Genomic DNA, 17,283 nt, shown 5'->3' with positions numbered 1-17,283 from the left:
GTTTATGCCTAAATCAGCCCTGCCTCTAAGTGATAAGGAGATACATGCATCTTATTTCGTATTCTATCAGCGTCATCCTGTAAGTGGCCAGAAGCGGTGCTCCCGAGTGATGCCCGGGTCTACCTTTGTAGGGCTGGCTCTGGTACCCATAAAAAGAGACAGTTAGGCCTGGGGTTTTGACTTCATCTGACAAGACGAAGATACCTTGACTAGGTGGGTGTGTGTGGCAGTTTGTTTCTCTTCTAAAGTAAAACAGAGTTCGATTTGTTTAGGACTGTTTAGGTCCATTTCTAACAGTAAACAGGATTATTTAAACAGGCATTTTCAGGGAAAGTCAAAGAATTGGGGGATTCTGGCCTTTGGTGACTAGTAATGTGTTTTTTCTCAATGCCATTGCTGAATTCATTAGGGGAAAAAAGTATTTTTGCTTGTCAGCTGTGGGAAACCTAAAACAATTTTTGCAAGGGCTGATTCATGAATTCTTGCATTTAAAGGGGAAAAAAAACATCTGCCAAAGGGGGTGGAGGAGAGAGAGCATGACCGATACATTTCACAACAAATATCTCTTCCCAGCCAATCTCAATGTACAGCAAAACCAGACCCCGCGGTAAGTTCCTCAGGAAAGGTCCCTTTTGGCTGGACCTCTTCCTCGAAGAGTCCTCCCTCATTTGTAGTCATTGCCACCTTGTGGATTACAAAGGATATTGGTTTTCCTCAAACTTCCATTTCCATTTGGCTTTTTATGGCAAGTGCACTTTGGCAGTGGGTTGCCGAGTTCCTCACCAAGAGGATCCTGGTTTATTCAGCAACACCTCACTTCTCCCAGTTCATTTATGATTCTGATGAGAGTGTTTTTTCAGGAAACACACATTTCACTTTTTGACCTAGGAGCATCTGTTAGAATTTTTTTTTTAATACTACTTTGGCATTCTGGAAGTGTTAATGTCTTTCATATCTGTTTAATGCTATTTAGGGATATTTATGATCACCTCTTGGTTACTCAGGGTAAAGTGTGTCGCAATTTTTTTTAAACAGACAGGAAAGCATTCACATGAGGAAACAGATTGCTTTAAACATGTGCTTCCTGTGACAGTAAAAAGAACAAATTAGATTTAACACTGTGTAATGAACGCATAAATGTGTACATTGAAGCTTTTAAAAGCTTTATGTTCAGTTCTGGTCACAACCAAAATTGAGTCACCTGTAAAAATTAAAGATACCTCGGTTCCTCTCAGATTCTTGGAGTGCCCAGGAATCAAGCTTCTCACCTGAGGCTGCCTCATTGGAATCCTAAAAAACATGATCCTCTAAGGCTGGAGAGAATGAGCACATTCCAGACACATTCAGGGGTTAAACCAGGTTAAAGTCAAATTCTGGGTATTTAGCAAAGAGAGCAGAGTGTTTGGGGGGAGAGAAAGGGAGGATTTTATTACCGTCTTCCTCCCTCTCTGAGAATCAGTGGGGAAAAAGCTATTCTTCTGAATCCCACATCGACCTCTTTCTTTTATGAAAGAAACATAAAATCTGATGTTTACTCACTAGCCCCTACTAAGATTTAATTACGTAAGAAAAGGACTCCGTTCCTTACATAATTCAGTCTGCGCTCCTGAATGCTGGCTGGCAGGGAGTGCAGAGAATCCGAGTTAATATTTCCAGTTAGACACAAGTGTTAAATGGGAGGGCAGGAATCCTCTCCCCAGAAGAGGCTGTCCTCACCATTTCTGCCTGAGCCCCGTGGATGGGGCGTTTCCTTCCCCGGTGCTTTCAAAGCTGAGGGTTTGTGGCAGGCTCACCATCTCTCTGGCCAAGGAAGGCCAGGACCAAGTCCCTCAGGGGAGGGCACATAGTTTGGGGACATCTGACTCTCTGCTAGCTCATACTGAGGTACTAATATCAAAACAGACTGCTTGTCGCTGCACGGTGGGGCAGTGCTTTTTTTGGCTGCCGTGGTCGAAATGAAATGGGCAAGCTGTAGCCTGCTTGGCATCAGAAGGGGCGAAGGGAAACTGGGAGATCAGAGTCAGACTGTGAATAAAAGTAACAACCAATGGTTAACTTCCTTTTTGTGTGTCACTTGGCAGCGATGCGACTGATGGCGATTTTTTTTTTTCTAACGTGGGTGAGAGTTCAGTGCCCTAGGAAGAGCCGTAGACGCTGCTATTGTGCTTCCTCAGACAGTTGACTTGCGTTGATTTCTTGAGGCCACTACCGCTGTTCCCAGAGCCAGCTCCAGGAGCTGCGTACATGGCCCGTCGGACTTCGAATGAAAAAGGTAATCAGATCAGAGGTGATCCACACAGAATCTCACTGGTGATCACTAGGAAATCACCGGGAAATCAGAGGCTCGCAGAAGTCAGTGGTGCCAAAGGATAAGATATGCACTTCAGCGGATATTCCCCAGTATGCAGGCATCCAGAGATCTTTTTAAATGACACGACTCCACATCCCTCATCTGCCATCACAGAGTCAAATCCGTTTTGGGCTGTCTGGAAAACGCAGGACTAAAATAGCCAGATTGAATTCAGATGGAATTACCTTCTGCTTTTTGGGGAGGTTGTGGCTCTTGGGTTAGTGGCATTATTTTCTTTGAAGGATTCATTCGGAAGAGAGTTGGGGAGAATTTCTCAAGGTTTTCCTCCCATTTCTCTGTTTGCAAAGAGCTGTTCCCCAAAGGCAAAAAGAGCGAGTTGCCATCTTGAGGAGTGAATTGTGTGTTTAGTGAGCACCAAATGGTCTCAGAGTCACCCTGGAATTTTCAATATATCTAGTCGCTTTCATATACTATTTATTCCCCTAACCATTTGTACAAGATATCAGTAAGATGACCAACTTTTGACAATCCTAAAAGCAGGGAAGGAAGCTTAGAAATAGAATACCATTTGTCTGGTAATTAGAGTGTATCTCTTAAGAGTTCGAGAGAATTCTGATTAACCTTTCTGTTCCCACATTCTCACATAAAATTAGCACACCTTTTAAATTATTATCTAGTATTTAAACAAACATTTTTTTGAGTCTTCTTAATGCAACAGGTTCTGGAGACACTAAAAGTGTGTTATAGGTTTCTTAAAAACTTCATTTTTCTTACATTTTAAATGTTCTGTTTGTGCAAAATTTCGAGAATCACCATAAGGGCTTCTTTGCATTTTTAATTTAGTAACTAACATATGAATAAATTTGCATATTAATTAGTTGCAGATTAAATCATGCATACATAATTGCCTCCTTACTGTGTTTAATGTTTGTCAAAATCTCCAGCCTGGTTTGATGGATGTCATATGAAAGATTACAATTTGATGTACCCTTGGAAGTATTTACACCAATAATGCAAGATTCTTAATAGCAGAATTCTCTAGTTATATACAGTTACTAATAAACATGTAAGATAGGTACATGTCCCTTTGACTAAAATTTTTTTCTTTGCACCAAATCATTTACTATTCATAATCATTAATGCATCTCCTAATTATACAGCATATGTCTGTTAACCCTTTCATTGCCCGTCTTCAAGGGGTAGCTTCTTTTCTTTCCTTGTCCCCTAAAGAAAGCAAATTATTTCATAGGATTCTGAAATAACCACATTGCCTTTTACCTATTTCTCTTTTGCCATTTCCTGAGGATTATGTAATCACTTTGTATTTTACAGTTTAAGATCAAGAAATGACCCATGTGCCCACAATTTGTAGCTGATGGGCTCCTGCCTGCCTCTCTTCTACCAATGCTGAAAAGAATTCAGATATTTCAGATACCTTCAATTAAATGATTAAAAAATATATAAATGTGTATAGATATACACACACTCTATTTAGGAGGGTACTTGTAGGATAAGTAAAATTATTTAACTTAAGTTTTATTCTATTTTGAATATTGTAATGCATTTAATGTATTATCATCAGATATAGGATGGATATGTTTTTGTTTTTGTGTTTTTGTACTAGGACTGAGACCTCTGCAGTAGAAACTGACTAGAGAGTGGGTGCTCTTGATTCGACATAGTTAAAAAAAATATGTATGCCAATAAGTGTTCTTTTTAATTAATTCCTCAGGTATTTAATTTTTTTAAGTTTCATTTTACTCATGTAAAGACCAACTGGCTTTTTTTTTTTTTTCTATTTTGATGTCTAAGCTGCTTATCACACTGTATTACCCTGCATTAATGAGTATTCCTACTGTGCAAAATTCTATCAAAAATGATGGTGTGAATGTCATTTTTAATTGGAAGTTTATACAGTCAAATTTATAGTACACAACAAAAAATATGTACGTAGTTCTGCTCCAAGCCTTTTTTAGGCTATTGATCTTTTTGGTTTAAGTGTACATTTTTATCAATCTGACTTTAAATTTAGTGTGAGAATCTGGACAAATATTACTAAGTTTGTGTTAATACCATTGTTGGGGGAAGAGGGAAACTAAGGCACCAGACAATATTAATACCTTTTAATTATAAGGGGAACAAATACAGGAATTACCAAGAATCTGTTTTCATGCACGCATTTTAAACATGAAAACTTGCTGACCAATTTTATACGTTCCACAGAAGTCATAATATTTGATTTCTATTTAATTGTTGAATGCCTCGCATTTATATGCCTAGTAAAGAGACCGAAGGTTAAAATGAGTCCAGAGCATAAAGAGCTGATTTTCTTTATTTGATTCTTACTTAGGAGAAATAATACCTCCTGGTCGCCTACCTCAGGATCATTTTTTTCTAATCACAAGGCACAATGAACTATTTATTGATTTAGCAAAACATTCTAATGCAGCACGCAATATCGTATTCAGTTGCTTAGTAAAGAGAAAAATGAAATGAAAGCTGCAAAACTTATAAAAGGAAGCAAACAGTCAGACCTGAAACATCATATTTATCCACAGCCATTGTGCCTAGGTAATTCAGGGCATATGGTATGTAAATGATGTTTGGAGATTCTTGCCAAATCTACACACGACGGGATAAATTAAGGACAGGTTTCCCTGGGTGTAAGTTTCATGATTGTGGCCGGCACACTCTGCTCGGATGTGTTTGTTCTGTTCTTGTCTTTCAGCAAAAGCGTCACACAGCCTTCAGTGGCCAAATCTGGTCCTCAGTCAGCTTTTAAGACATTATTTTTAATGCCTAAGAATCGGTTTTATAATTAAACTGAAAATATAGTACCGATTTGCCAAACCTTCCTCTTGCCCCAACATTTGAGAAGATCTGAATAACTCATCGGTATATATTTGGCTGTTACCCATTTAAATGGGTATTTTTGACAGTGGAAATGGAGTGCTCTTAGCCCCTGAAGAAAGGTGTTACTAAGTAGTAACTGTTCTCTAGGTTAGGATTAAGATGTTTTCTAGAACAGGCAGTGGTTTATTTTGAATAATTAATAATTTTAATTCCGAGTTAGCCAGGTCATAATTTATGAATTCAACTTGATAACTCAGATTGCTAGTATCAGTTATTTAATTTCAAATTATTATTTTGTAGTATATGCTCTCACTTCTAGAAAGGTGCCGGCACTGTCCCCTGCATCTATTTAAAACTCATTTTAAGTAGGCAAGAGTTTTTATACTATTTCCTTTTTTCTGAAAGGAATTTTTTTTCTAGGCTGGGTGTCTTAGCCCATTGTTTTTAATACTTTAAATTAAGGTCCATTTCGATTTATCTTGGAACTGTGTAATTGGAGATTTTGTTCAGAAATGATGGCAGATCCTTTTTTCCTATGACAATTCATCAGAATATACCTAAATAGTGCATTTACTGTGAAGACTCAGTTATGAATACAAGACTTACACGCTATTAATAAAAGTTATTTCAGGCTATTTAAAGTATGTGGAGTATGATTTAGGATGTTTTATTGTTTTTATTAGTAAGAATGTTTTTACTAAATCAAGCTGTTATTTTTTGAAGGTAATGCTCTTAATATCATGGTTTGATTTGAATGAGCAGTTGAGGCTCTGTCCCTACAATTACATTTCATTTGTGAAACACAAATGACATGCTAGTTACTGTATGGAAAATGACACTAGGCTCAGTCCTTGTTCATGGCTGTGTAGATTGGGTAAAATCAGGGGAAAAAATACCCTTGAGGTCAATATCAAGCAATACTTCTTGACTCAGATCCAGTTTAAAAGTCATGTAAATGGTTGTGGTTCTGGAGGGGCTCACAGAAGTTTTGTGTGGTCCATAGTTTGTGAACTCAGGTGAAGTTTGGAGCTGATTATTCTCTGACCACCCCTTGGTTCATTGAACCTCCTTTGCACAGCTGTGCTCCCAACTCAGCAACAGAGAACAGAAATAATCTTTGCTGGAAAATAAAGCTCAGTCGGTCTTCCAACTTCACTGGGAACTTGCAGCCTTCAGGACAACAAAATGGCTAACCACAGTTGAGATTAAAGAGTTCAGATTAAATGTTTTGCACGGTAGGATGGCATGGCCCTAGTTTTCTTCATGCAAGCGCCGTGCATGCCAACAACGTTAAGCGCTGCAGCCACTTACTAAGATTTTTGGTTTGAAATGTCAGTCATTGGACCACATTTAAAATGAAGCACCTGCATTTTATTCAGAGAAATTAAGGTATATTAGGATATGCAGAGGTGAGTTGAGGTGTTTTTATGTGTGTATTTTTTTTCCGGCAAGAGCCATAAATAATAAAGATAAAGCATCTCAAGTATTAAAGCAGTCTATTTCCATGCACTGTATGGTTCAAAATGACTTAGCCTTTAAAAAATTTTTCAGAAAGAAAAGTATATAAAGAGTGAGATAAAAGAAATTTGCATCTCTACAGACAACTCTGCGTAGCAAATTTAAGATTCTAGCATTTTCCTTCCAAACATCTGAAAATTGGGAATTTAAAAGGAGACCCGGACAGATCCTTAACTATTGCATTGCTACCAGGTGTCTCTAAGATTATAATCAGTAAGTTAGGAAACTTTTTTAAGAAGGTATAAACAACTAAAATGATAACTTATTTTTGTAGATGCTTTCAGACATTTCTTCTTAGTTAAGGATTTTGAAAGTGTATTAACTGTTTGTTTTATACTTAGTAAATTTTAGGTAGACCAGATGCATTAAGCTTGTTTCATGGAAGATATGACTTACTTGTATCCAGATCTCAAGTGTATTTCAAACCAGTCTTTACAAAATGTTAGTGCCTTTCTCTTAGGATTCTAATCAACAAAATTCCAGTCTTCAGCTCCCCATCTGACATCAGCCAGAAAGTATGGAGAGCGATTGATGATACTATATCATCATGTACTCACTTAGCTTTGAATCTGCTTAAGGCTCAAGTGTCAAATTTAAAAATTCAGCAAATATTTATTGCACACCTACTAAGTGCCAGGCTTCCTGGAGAGTGCACAGCCATGGACCAAAGTTCCTGCCGTTGTGAAGATTTATGCAGAGATACAAGTAGTTTTCCAAGCAAGAGTTCATTTCATAATGCTTTATAGGGGCCCAGTATCACGGATCCACCTTGTGGACTAATAAATACAGAGACTATGTCTCTTAAAAGTCCAACAATTGATGTAATCCCACAGTCCCTGGTAACAATGTAATATATAGTATAAAGATGAAATCAACTATGAGATGTACCGTAATTGTTGGCGAGTTTCTTTGTTATCAGCATATTTTTAACAATGTAACAAAACAACATCTTTCGAAGTTTTTTTTTTTTTTTTCTGTCGTGCCTAAAATCTGGTTAAATTGAATGTGTTGGAAAGGACAACAAAAAAAGGTTAAATATGTGGAAATGACATGGAAAGCACCTGCTTCTTTGTTTTGTTTTCCTCCACGTCATTAGGAAATAATGTCTAGCCATAGGAGGGTATGTTGTCCCTCTAAGAAAATGTTTATAAAAAGAAGTTTTAAAGTAGAATATAGATTAAATAAGTAGGAGGGACCTGCCAAGAAAAACTAAAGAATACACGAAACAGGAGTCTGCATCACACATACTAAGTGACATGGCAGTATCACCTCTCGAAAGTGACAATGCATGTATCCAGTTTTATATCTTTGGCATATTGTTGGCACGATTAATTATTCCATTGAGAAAATAGCCACACTGTACAAGAGAAAGGAAGAGAAATTAGATCCTCCAAGCCCCCTTCTGCGAAGTATATGTGTAAATGAATATGCTCTCTGCCAGCCCAGCAAATAAAATTTGGTCCATCCCTATTCTTCAGCAGTTTATAATCCAGGTGAGGGAAAGGCCAAGCTCATGAAATCAAAAATAATCATTAAAACGTTTGAAAACTGGGAAAACAATTCATCATAGCTACATGTGTGTGTATGTGTTTTATCAGTATAATGTAGGTATAGCTCCATTCGAAAATTTTTGTCTAATAATATACTCATTGTTTTCCATTTCATGAAGACTTATTCTCAGATTGAAGTTACAGCTGGCTGTAATGTGTTTTTCTGACAACTCTGGACTTGATCATTTCTGTCATTGTGGAAAGGAAGGAAATAAATCTCTTTTTGTTCCTCATTCACTCAATGAGCGAAAATGTAATTGAGCTCCTATTATATGCATATAACATTGTTTTAGGGCAGGGCAAAGAAATTTAAATCGTAATCTCTACTCTTTAAAAATTTATAGTATCTGGGGGCAACAAAGTAGGGGCACAATTTATTTAGCTACAATTCATGGCATTAAACTTTGTTCAAGAGTCATATATTCTAGAATGGTCCTTATCTGGAAGTGACTACAGAACTTGATTCTGGATGGCTGGGAGTTACAGATCTGGCAAGATGAAGAAAGAGGCCACAGATAGTGATTGAGCTTCTAGCAGCTTCTGTGTATCTCTTCCCTGTTGTTGAGCTTCTGCTTGTTTAGCTGAAGAAACAACTTTTGATTGGCTTTATATTTTCAGAGATTGGTTGTCCAGAGATATCGCATTATAATAAAAACATAAATCACAGAATTTTTTTTCTGAACATTTTTTTTTTTTTTTTTTTTTTTTGTGCTACGCGGGCCTCTCACTGTTGTGGCCTCTCCCGTTGCGGAGCACAGGCTCCGGATGCACAGGCTCAGTGGCCATGGTTCACGGGCCCAGCCGCTCCGCGGCATGTAAATCACAGAATTTTTAAGTTGGGGAAAAAAACTGTCATGATCGCAATTTAACACTTATTTATTCCAAACATATATATTTATAAAGAAACAGAGATTTAGATAAAGCCAGAACTTGAAGCAACGTCTTGGTTTCTGGCTTCCACATTATTTTAATAAGGACAGGAGAACAGGTGATGGGGATGGAGGTCTCATCCCCACATACTTGGAGAATCAGAAATTTTAGGTCTTTTGGAAGTCGTTAAAAAAAACCAAAAAGACAATTAAAAATTTTAAAACTTTTTTATGTTTAAAAATTATTTATCATAAAATATAGCCATTTGTTTAGTAATGGTAGTAAGAATGACTTGATACAGAAATGCTTAACTCTGAGAAAGCCTATGGGCCCAAACATTTTATTTTATTTTTTTAATGTACTTAATTTTATTGAAAAAAGTATAAGTTGATCAGTTATAGATCAACATTGCTAGCAAGTTGGAAGGACACAGGCCATGTACAAAATGGGTAAGGCTTGAGGAACTCTTAATTTTACTGTGTTTTCTGTACCTTTCCTTGCACACAACACATATGCACACATACCTATATGGTAGCACTGAGTGGGTAGGTGCTTAGACCCCATAAAGAGCATGGCTTGCAGGCTCTGAACAGATATTAGAGAACATGTCACATGCTGTGGAAAAGGAAACCTCTGGTTGGGTGTAAGCATGGGAAAGTTGACCTGTTTAAGATTTTGACTCATATTAAGCAAATTTTAAGTTGTTTTACTTTCAGAATGCATTTGATAATCCCATTCAAAGGAGGCAGAAAGCTGACTGACGTTTTGGGAAACACCCTTGTCAAACAAATAGAGGCAGCTTTCATACCTCTGGTTTGTAAGCACCATAATTTGGCAATTTGGCACTATTAACTACTAATGCCGGCTATGACTAGGAAGACGTCATTTTAAACCAGTTTCTGCCCAACCTTAAGTGAATGGAAGTAAGATCCTTACTGCCATATGAGTTTTGGGCACTCCTCACCTATACCTGATTCGGTTGGCCTAATGTTAGAAACTGAAATGTATCGGTGTCGATTTTTTGCCAAATGGTTCTAATTTTAATGCTGTTTGTGTTCAGTGAAAGCTTATAATTTATTTCTGTCTTATTTAGTAGAAGCTCAAAAATTTCTGTAATTGCAACTTATCCCTTTTAAAACAATTTCTTTTGGGATTACTCACGGAATTTGCTGTAAGCACTTGTCTCAATGGATGATGATGCAAAACATCTCATGTGACTCTTCACGGATCTCTGTGTTTATGTGTGGGGTCGATGTTTAAGTGCTTATGATTAACAGAGGAAGAGGTCATTTGTTTTTGAAACTGAGTAGTTAAAATTCAAGGTCATTTTGAGTTAAAGAATGCAATATTTAGGTCAGGAATGACCAAGCCTAAGCTTTAGGCTAAGGATCAGCCTTGAGGGAACTTAAATCTGCTACTCCTTTCTCCTGAAATACCATTAATTCTTGTTCCGAGGGGCTGGTTCCCAGTTACACAAAAGAATATTTTAGGCAGAAACTTTATAAAACAGGAATTTGAGATAGACATTTCAATAACGGATGCGCACTGGATGCTAATCTTGTACGGTCATTTACTTGCATTTTAAAACATTTTTTTCATTCTTTTTACCTCCTCTTCTAATTCTGAGTGTTGAACAGAGATAGCCATTAAAGTATTTGAAAATTGTTTGTTCTCTGCCCAGCAAGCAATTTGTTGTTCGCCTTGCTCAGTGATGTCAAAGAAAGGTAATCAACAGTTAGAAACCTCAGGAAGTTGTTAGAATTCCCAGCCCCAAAGGGACTTAACAAAACCTGGACAATTATTCTATTTAGAATGAAAATGATTTTCATTGTGATATCCCATTTCCCTCTGATCACTGAGCCATGCATTGGGAAGCCCATTATTTATTCACAATGTTTAAAAACTTGTGTACATCCTGTGCCCAGATTCCAATCTGCTTCATCAATCCATTTTGTCAAAAGTTTCTCAAATGGCATCCTTCATCCAGGCAAACAAACATACCCAGGATTTCCCCTTTAACTTTTCGGGAATTCATTTTTACACGTGCATCAATTTGACGGAAAAAACAGTTGTCGTCTTATTTCATTTGATACAGGTGATTGTGGTAAGCCTGCTAGCTTTCTTCATCTAGGAAGTGCAGCAATCTGAGTCAACTTCCTCCATCTCTGTTTTTATATTGTCCAGTGTGATGCTTCCTCATTGCACCAAAATAGAAATGGTTTGTTTTTGTATCAAACTTGGAGACTGGCTATGGATTATACTGGGTTAGGATAAAGGAATTTTTTCCCCCAAAGAACATTCCACTTATCCCAGGGGAAAGAGATTGATGTCCTGGGCAAAAAATAAGAAGCGCAATGAAGGCTTTTTCTTCTTAACTAAAATATCTCCTTCAGTCGTCAGAAGTGTCACTTGCACTATCATTTTCTAATTTCATTCAATGTTTGAGAGATTTTGGTAGTAGAATAAATGTATGACTTTTGCAATTACAGGTCTTTGCATGGAATTGAGGAAGGAAGAAGTGAACTTCAGTTTGAGTCAAGCGTGCAGTTTGCATTGCAATTAAACATGAAAATCTATATATTCTGGTCTTGCAACTAAGTGTATTTCAATTTACCATGTCATACATGCCCTTAGATACATGTTCCCCGGTCTGCAGGGTAATGCCATTTTATGTCTCTGGCTTGTTGAGTTTCTTCGAAAATGTTATGTTCATATGGGTAATGACATACTCATTGTATTCTTTACCATAGAAATGAGAAAGTGTGAAAAAGTGGGAAAATGATTCTAACCAGATCCAACTGCATGCAAGAATTTTGGAACCAGTTTTTTGCATTTATTTTGCATACTACTGTATGTCACCAAAAACAGTATATGTCTGTGAGTTTTTATAATACCGTATAAAGCAAAATGAGAAACCTCCTCTTTCTTCTGAAGAGAAATACTGCCACAGAAAGGTAGAAGATGAATATTTGTGGAACAGAAGTCTGGTCAAAAAAAATTTAGTCCGTATTGCTTACCCTTAGTAATCAATATGACTACAAGCTATCTGACCAGCCAGGAAGAGCATAAATATTGATCATGTGATAAACCATTTAGATGTCTGCATATGAACCCAAGCCATATAAAAGTAGCCAATTCAAGATAACGGTAGGAAGTCTCTGATTAGGCCACAAATAGAATTTAGATTTCCCAGTCTATGCTGATATTTTGATACTCTTGTGTGATAAAAGCACCCTTCAAACTAAACTTCTCTACATTTGACCATATGAATTCTTAAAACTATTGTACCTGTAATAATCTAAATGGTGCTAAGAGAATAAGTTTATGCCCCGGAGAAGACTGAGATGATTTGTGCTTTATCTCAGTCCTACGTGTAATACGGATTTGCTTCAGAGAAATATTTCTGTAATTATGTGACAAGTATATTTATCTGAGATAAGTATTTTCTCCAGATAAATGTGTATTTGGCAAAAAAGTTTGAGATAATTGGGATTCCAATTGAAGAGAACCATTGTTTTAAAGTAATAAAGCTTACTCACTTATCAGAGAACATAGTTATTTTCCATTCTAAAGATCTCAATACAAAGAAATACAGAAATGTCCATACAGGAAGTTTGTTGGTGTTCACTCCTAGATTGCAAGGCTGTCTCAAGTTACGGTCATCAGAAAAAATTCTTTTTACTCTGTGTGTGTGTGCATGTGTGTTTGTGTGTGTCTGCATCCTCCCTTTGGATAATTAAATCTTCTATGAAGTGGATTTTTGTCATTGCAGTTTAAGTTGGTTTTTAAACACCAACCCCATCTTAGGTATTATAAGCTATCGCCATTTACTAAAATTTTTAGAATATAACAATCCTTATGTGTCCATTTACTACTAACTCAACACCAACCTTAGTTTAGCTTATGAATTAAATGTCTCCTACTGGAGCGCAAAAAAAATAATCTGATTGTTTAGCTTCTGAATAACTTAAATTCAGTAACACCTCCTGTTTTCAGGGCATAAGGGTAGCCCAGATAAGCTCCTTTCTCTGACGTGGCAAAATGTATCATTCATTTATGTTTAAATATGAGAACATAGATTCTGATACTGACGCATCAACAGAAAATATGTATTTTAAGTATCTAACTGAACATACAGGCTTCTCATGCCAGTAGTGCGATTTGATTGCTTAGTAGTGACGGGTTTAGCGTGGTCCTGTATTTTTATAATTTGTGTCCATTTTAGTAGACTTCTGTTACTTCCTGCCTGTTTTGGGTGGGGATTGCTTTCCCACTGCTCTTTAAGGCACTCTTGCACAGAGGAAAGAGCAGAGGGACAAGGAAATTTACTCGTTTATAGCATGCCCCTGCTATGCTAAATGAGGTGTCCTCTCATTTATGCTTCAAAAGAAGCACTTGTGTTAAGAGGAGGAAACTAAAACTCAAACCTGTGATATGACTTGGCCCCTGTCACACTGCTGCAGAGGAGCGAGGTGGTAATTCTCATACAGAAATATCTGACCCTCCAGTTTAAGCCCTGGGGATTTTGTAGCTTTGTGATCTGTGAAATGTCATCCAAGACTCCTTGTGCCTTAATTCTCCGTCTTTAAAGTAGGGATGATAATACCTGTCATGGAGTACTAGTTATGAAGATGAAAGTAGTGTAGGCAACTGTATTCTCTTTAAATTGTATATCACTATACATGTATTAGTTAACTGTCTTCTTATCAAACTTCTTTGATGGGGTAGGTATTTACCTAAGGAGGTCATTGACTTTATAAGTTTGCTTGTTCCCAGTATGTTATGTAATCACTGTATGTTGATGAATATCACTATTTTCCTTGGGGTATGATGTTTAGCTAATTCAGCCGTACTAGGCCAAAAAGAACAGCATTGTAGAAGTAAGCAAGTGTCCTATGAAAAAAAAATGTTTAATGACTTAAACAGAAACATGGAGTTGTACAAGTTCTACCAAGTTATATTTTGGGGGGAAAATGACATTCCCTTCAAATGGCCATCATTCATTCATTCATTCATTCAAGTCACTTGTTAAGCACCTGCCTTATTCTGGGCAATCTGCAGGGTACGTGTATGTGTGTGTTTATTAGGTTTATTTGGACTTCGAAGTAACTGTGTAATGTTGCAGTCATTATTCAGAAAAAGAGGCAGAATTTACTTTAATGAGATCTGTGATTGGGAGTGAATAGTTCACTTCCTTATCCCGTAATAGTTTGTTGTCCGATTGTTTAATACATGTATGACTGTCCCTACTTCACAATTAACGCATTAGTCTTTGGTCGTATTTTTCCATTTTATTAAGAGCACTGGTCACATGACCTTGAGCACATGACATTGGCCATGTGGCAGATCTCTGAGGGCAGGAAGCCTGTCGTACATTTCTCTGAATCCTGTGCACATCCCACGATGGGGCTCTCCAGAGTTGGGAAACGGTAAATAATTGTTTGTGAAATGGTTGAATGAATGCAGAAATCCAAGACTCTTCACTCAAGTGGTGTGGAATGTTTACTTGTTCTTTGATGCATTCATTCATTCATTCAGCAAGTTTTTACTGAAAGTGTACCTTGTAGGTGATACTATACACATGTGTTTCTGAGTTCTGGTCAGATATTCTCCCAATTTTTGTCACAACTCTAGGTATGTGTCCCCAATTCCCCTTCATCCCAAATATATCTGTCAAGGATTTTTTGGAAAATCACAAATGAACTGTAAACTTTAGAGAAAAAGTTAAGAATAATATGGATGTATTTTAGGTGGTCAGTATTCTAAACACTAATTGTACTGGTAAGGATTTTTTTCCCAAAAGTGGCAGAGAAAACACTTGGGCACACTGCCTACCCCTAGTGTCCTCAATGGTGTTTGCAGTTAACCATCAGAGAGCTTGGTGGCTTACTGTTTTCAGTGGCTAACCTCCATTCCCACTCCTTTCAGTGATAAAAAGGGACTCTGTCTAGCTACTGCTAGTTAGGTAACTTGCCCAATTTTATGCTGATGAAACAAACAACAGACCAGGTCAGGGTCCCTTAAAAATTGGCTGCTATGATTAAGACGTCTTTTAAAATTATTATGAAACACATGAATTTATGCATATAGCTTCAGTTGTTTCTATACTTCTGTGATAACGCCCCACGCATCACACTAAAAATTTATCATGGGTGATATTTCTATCACAAAGAAAACTTCAAAGTCTGAGTTTGCAGAAAAGTCTCAGTTGGCAAGCCACCGACTTGAGTTCTGTGATTGAAATATACTCCAAGGTCAGCAAACCAAAACTTGAACATCACTGGATGATAATACATTCAGTGTCTCACTGGTTATAATGCAAAGAGCACCTTTCAAAGGAGTATATATTTATTAATCATTGCAAATTTGTACTTTTGAAATTTCAGACCCTTTTTCATTAGTTAATAAAGCCAGGAAGCTTAGTACTCTAGTCCAATTTTAATTTTTTGAGTCCCAGGTGCTGATTTGTCAGGGTTTAAAAAATCTCTTTCACCTTATCAGATTAAAAATATTTATTTATGCACATGTTAATATATTTAAAAGCAAGAGAGCTTCAATTTTTAAAATATGAATTGTAGCTCCTTAAAGTATGAAAATTTTATTTATACTTACATAATGTATAAAAAGACATTTATATGTTAGCAAATACGCAAGAAAAGGCATTTAATGTAGGTGAAGCAGAATGGTTGTTTATCAAAATAGTTAAGAAACCTTTCTAGCAGTCCACCTATGAAAATTTAGAGAGGCTCTAGAAACAGGCTTCTCAATAAGGGGTCTTTATAAGAAACAACAAAGGAACAATGACCAAAACTAAAAACCTAACTTATCTCCCTTTAAATTCCAGCCTCTTTTCTAAGCCATGGTTTTTACACACTGTCCTTTGGTAGGTGGGTACCTTGGCCTTATGTATGAAACACTGAGGGTGGTTTAAAGGTTACAAATGTGATCCTGTCAGATTGACAACTAACTGTTCTAATGAGGAAAAAATCCTCAAAGCATGAAATTTGAATGAAATGTGTGATTATAATTCAAGTACTGTTTACACAAACCTCTGGGGACCTTCCGAATAAATGCAGAGCAAGTGAGTTAGACAAACCTCTGGGCCTTCGCCGTACGTGTGCATGTGCAGTGTGTGTGTGTGTTTATTTTACAGTGTGAGGGAAACTTTCCACCATTAGCCAAGGCTTTGCTCTTCGGAACCGACACCACAATCCCGTCGTTGTAGGTTAATCCTGTATGTGTTTTGTTACCACATTGAGTTGTAAGGAAATAGGTGCTTTGAATTATTAAAGTTGATTCTTGAGAATAGATGTATGCTCGGGTGGCATTTGCTTCGGCATATGCAAATGATTTAGTTTCATTTGGGATCAATTCCCAGAGGCCCTCCTTCCCTGTGATGCTCCGAATTTGGCAAGCTCAAGGCAGCCCATCTCCTTTCCTCCCACCCCCTTTCTTTCTTTCCTCTTTTTTTTTTTTTTGTTCCTTTTCCCCCGCTTTTTGTTGGTTGATAATAATATTTTTAAAAATAAAACCATAAGCAAATCTATTCACTTGCTTGTTAGAAACCTTGTGATCTAGAAAGATTCTGTTGTTCATTTGTGATCCATCAAGGTAAAGGAAGGTTTTCGCTTTCTTAATCACTTAAAGTTTAGTAAAAATTTTAAGTTTAGTGAAACTGTGCACGGAATGTTTGTTCAAATATTTATACAGGTTTGGGGCTACTTGGATGATGCCAAAACGTGGTCTCAGAGGTGCCTTTTTAGGAACTGACAGCTGTAAGTCATTCGGAGGTTCGGAGGTACCAATAAACTCTTGCTTTAGAACCCAACAGACAAATAGCGTTAAGTGGGTGGTAGATTATCCACAGCCACAGGGAAAGCACCAAACTCCAGACTCGAGAGTGTGGCCAGGTGGAGGTGGGATGCCCGGTCGCAGCGCGGTGAGCATCATCCCAATCCTTGGGACACGCGGCCGGCTGCGGGGTGGCGAGGTGAAGTTCACGGGCGGCCAGCTTCCCTCCGGTTCCGGGGAAGCCGAAGCCGAGGGCTCGCGGAGCCCCGGGCTGGCCGCACTGTTACTCTGTTTCATTCCGCAACCCCGTTTTGTAGGTTGTTGACCAGGCAGTCAGAAAACACTGCCCCCTCTCTCCTTTTGAGCGAGGTCAGAGACGTGGTGGTTTTC

At 37.6% G+C, this 17,283-nt stretch overlaps 1 protein-coding gene across 18 annotated transcripts in view; it reads left to right on the top strand.

Moving 5' to 3' along the window:
- TCF4 (transcription factor 4) overlaps window positions 1–17,283 on the top strand; it is a 365,613-nt gene that overhangs the window by 247,433 nt on the left and 100,897 nt on the right. For 3 of the 18 annotated variants that reach the window (XM_081252096.1, XM_081252095.1, XM_081252094.1), the window contains exon 1: window positions 17,241–17,283. This exon is cut by the window's right edge and continues 798 nt beyond it. The exons of the other annotated variants lie outside the window; for them this stretch is intronic. The gene's annotated coding sequence lies outside the window, so the exon portion shown is untranslated. Of the gene's footprint in view, window positions 1–17,240 lie in introns of those variants that run through there. 18 annotated transcript variants of the gene reach the window in all.

Source organism: Mesoplodon bidens, assembly GCF_964165515.1.
Source record: "Mesoplodon bidens genome assembly, chromosome: 13".
In the NCBI taxonomy this organism is placed as follows: domain Eukaryota; kingdom Metazoa; phylum Chordata; class Mammalia; order Artiodactyla; family Ziphiidae; genus Mesoplodon; species Mesoplodon bidens.
The sequence above is the reverse complement of the archived record's forward strand: the minus strand, read 5'-3'. Positions and strand labels throughout refer to the sequence as shown.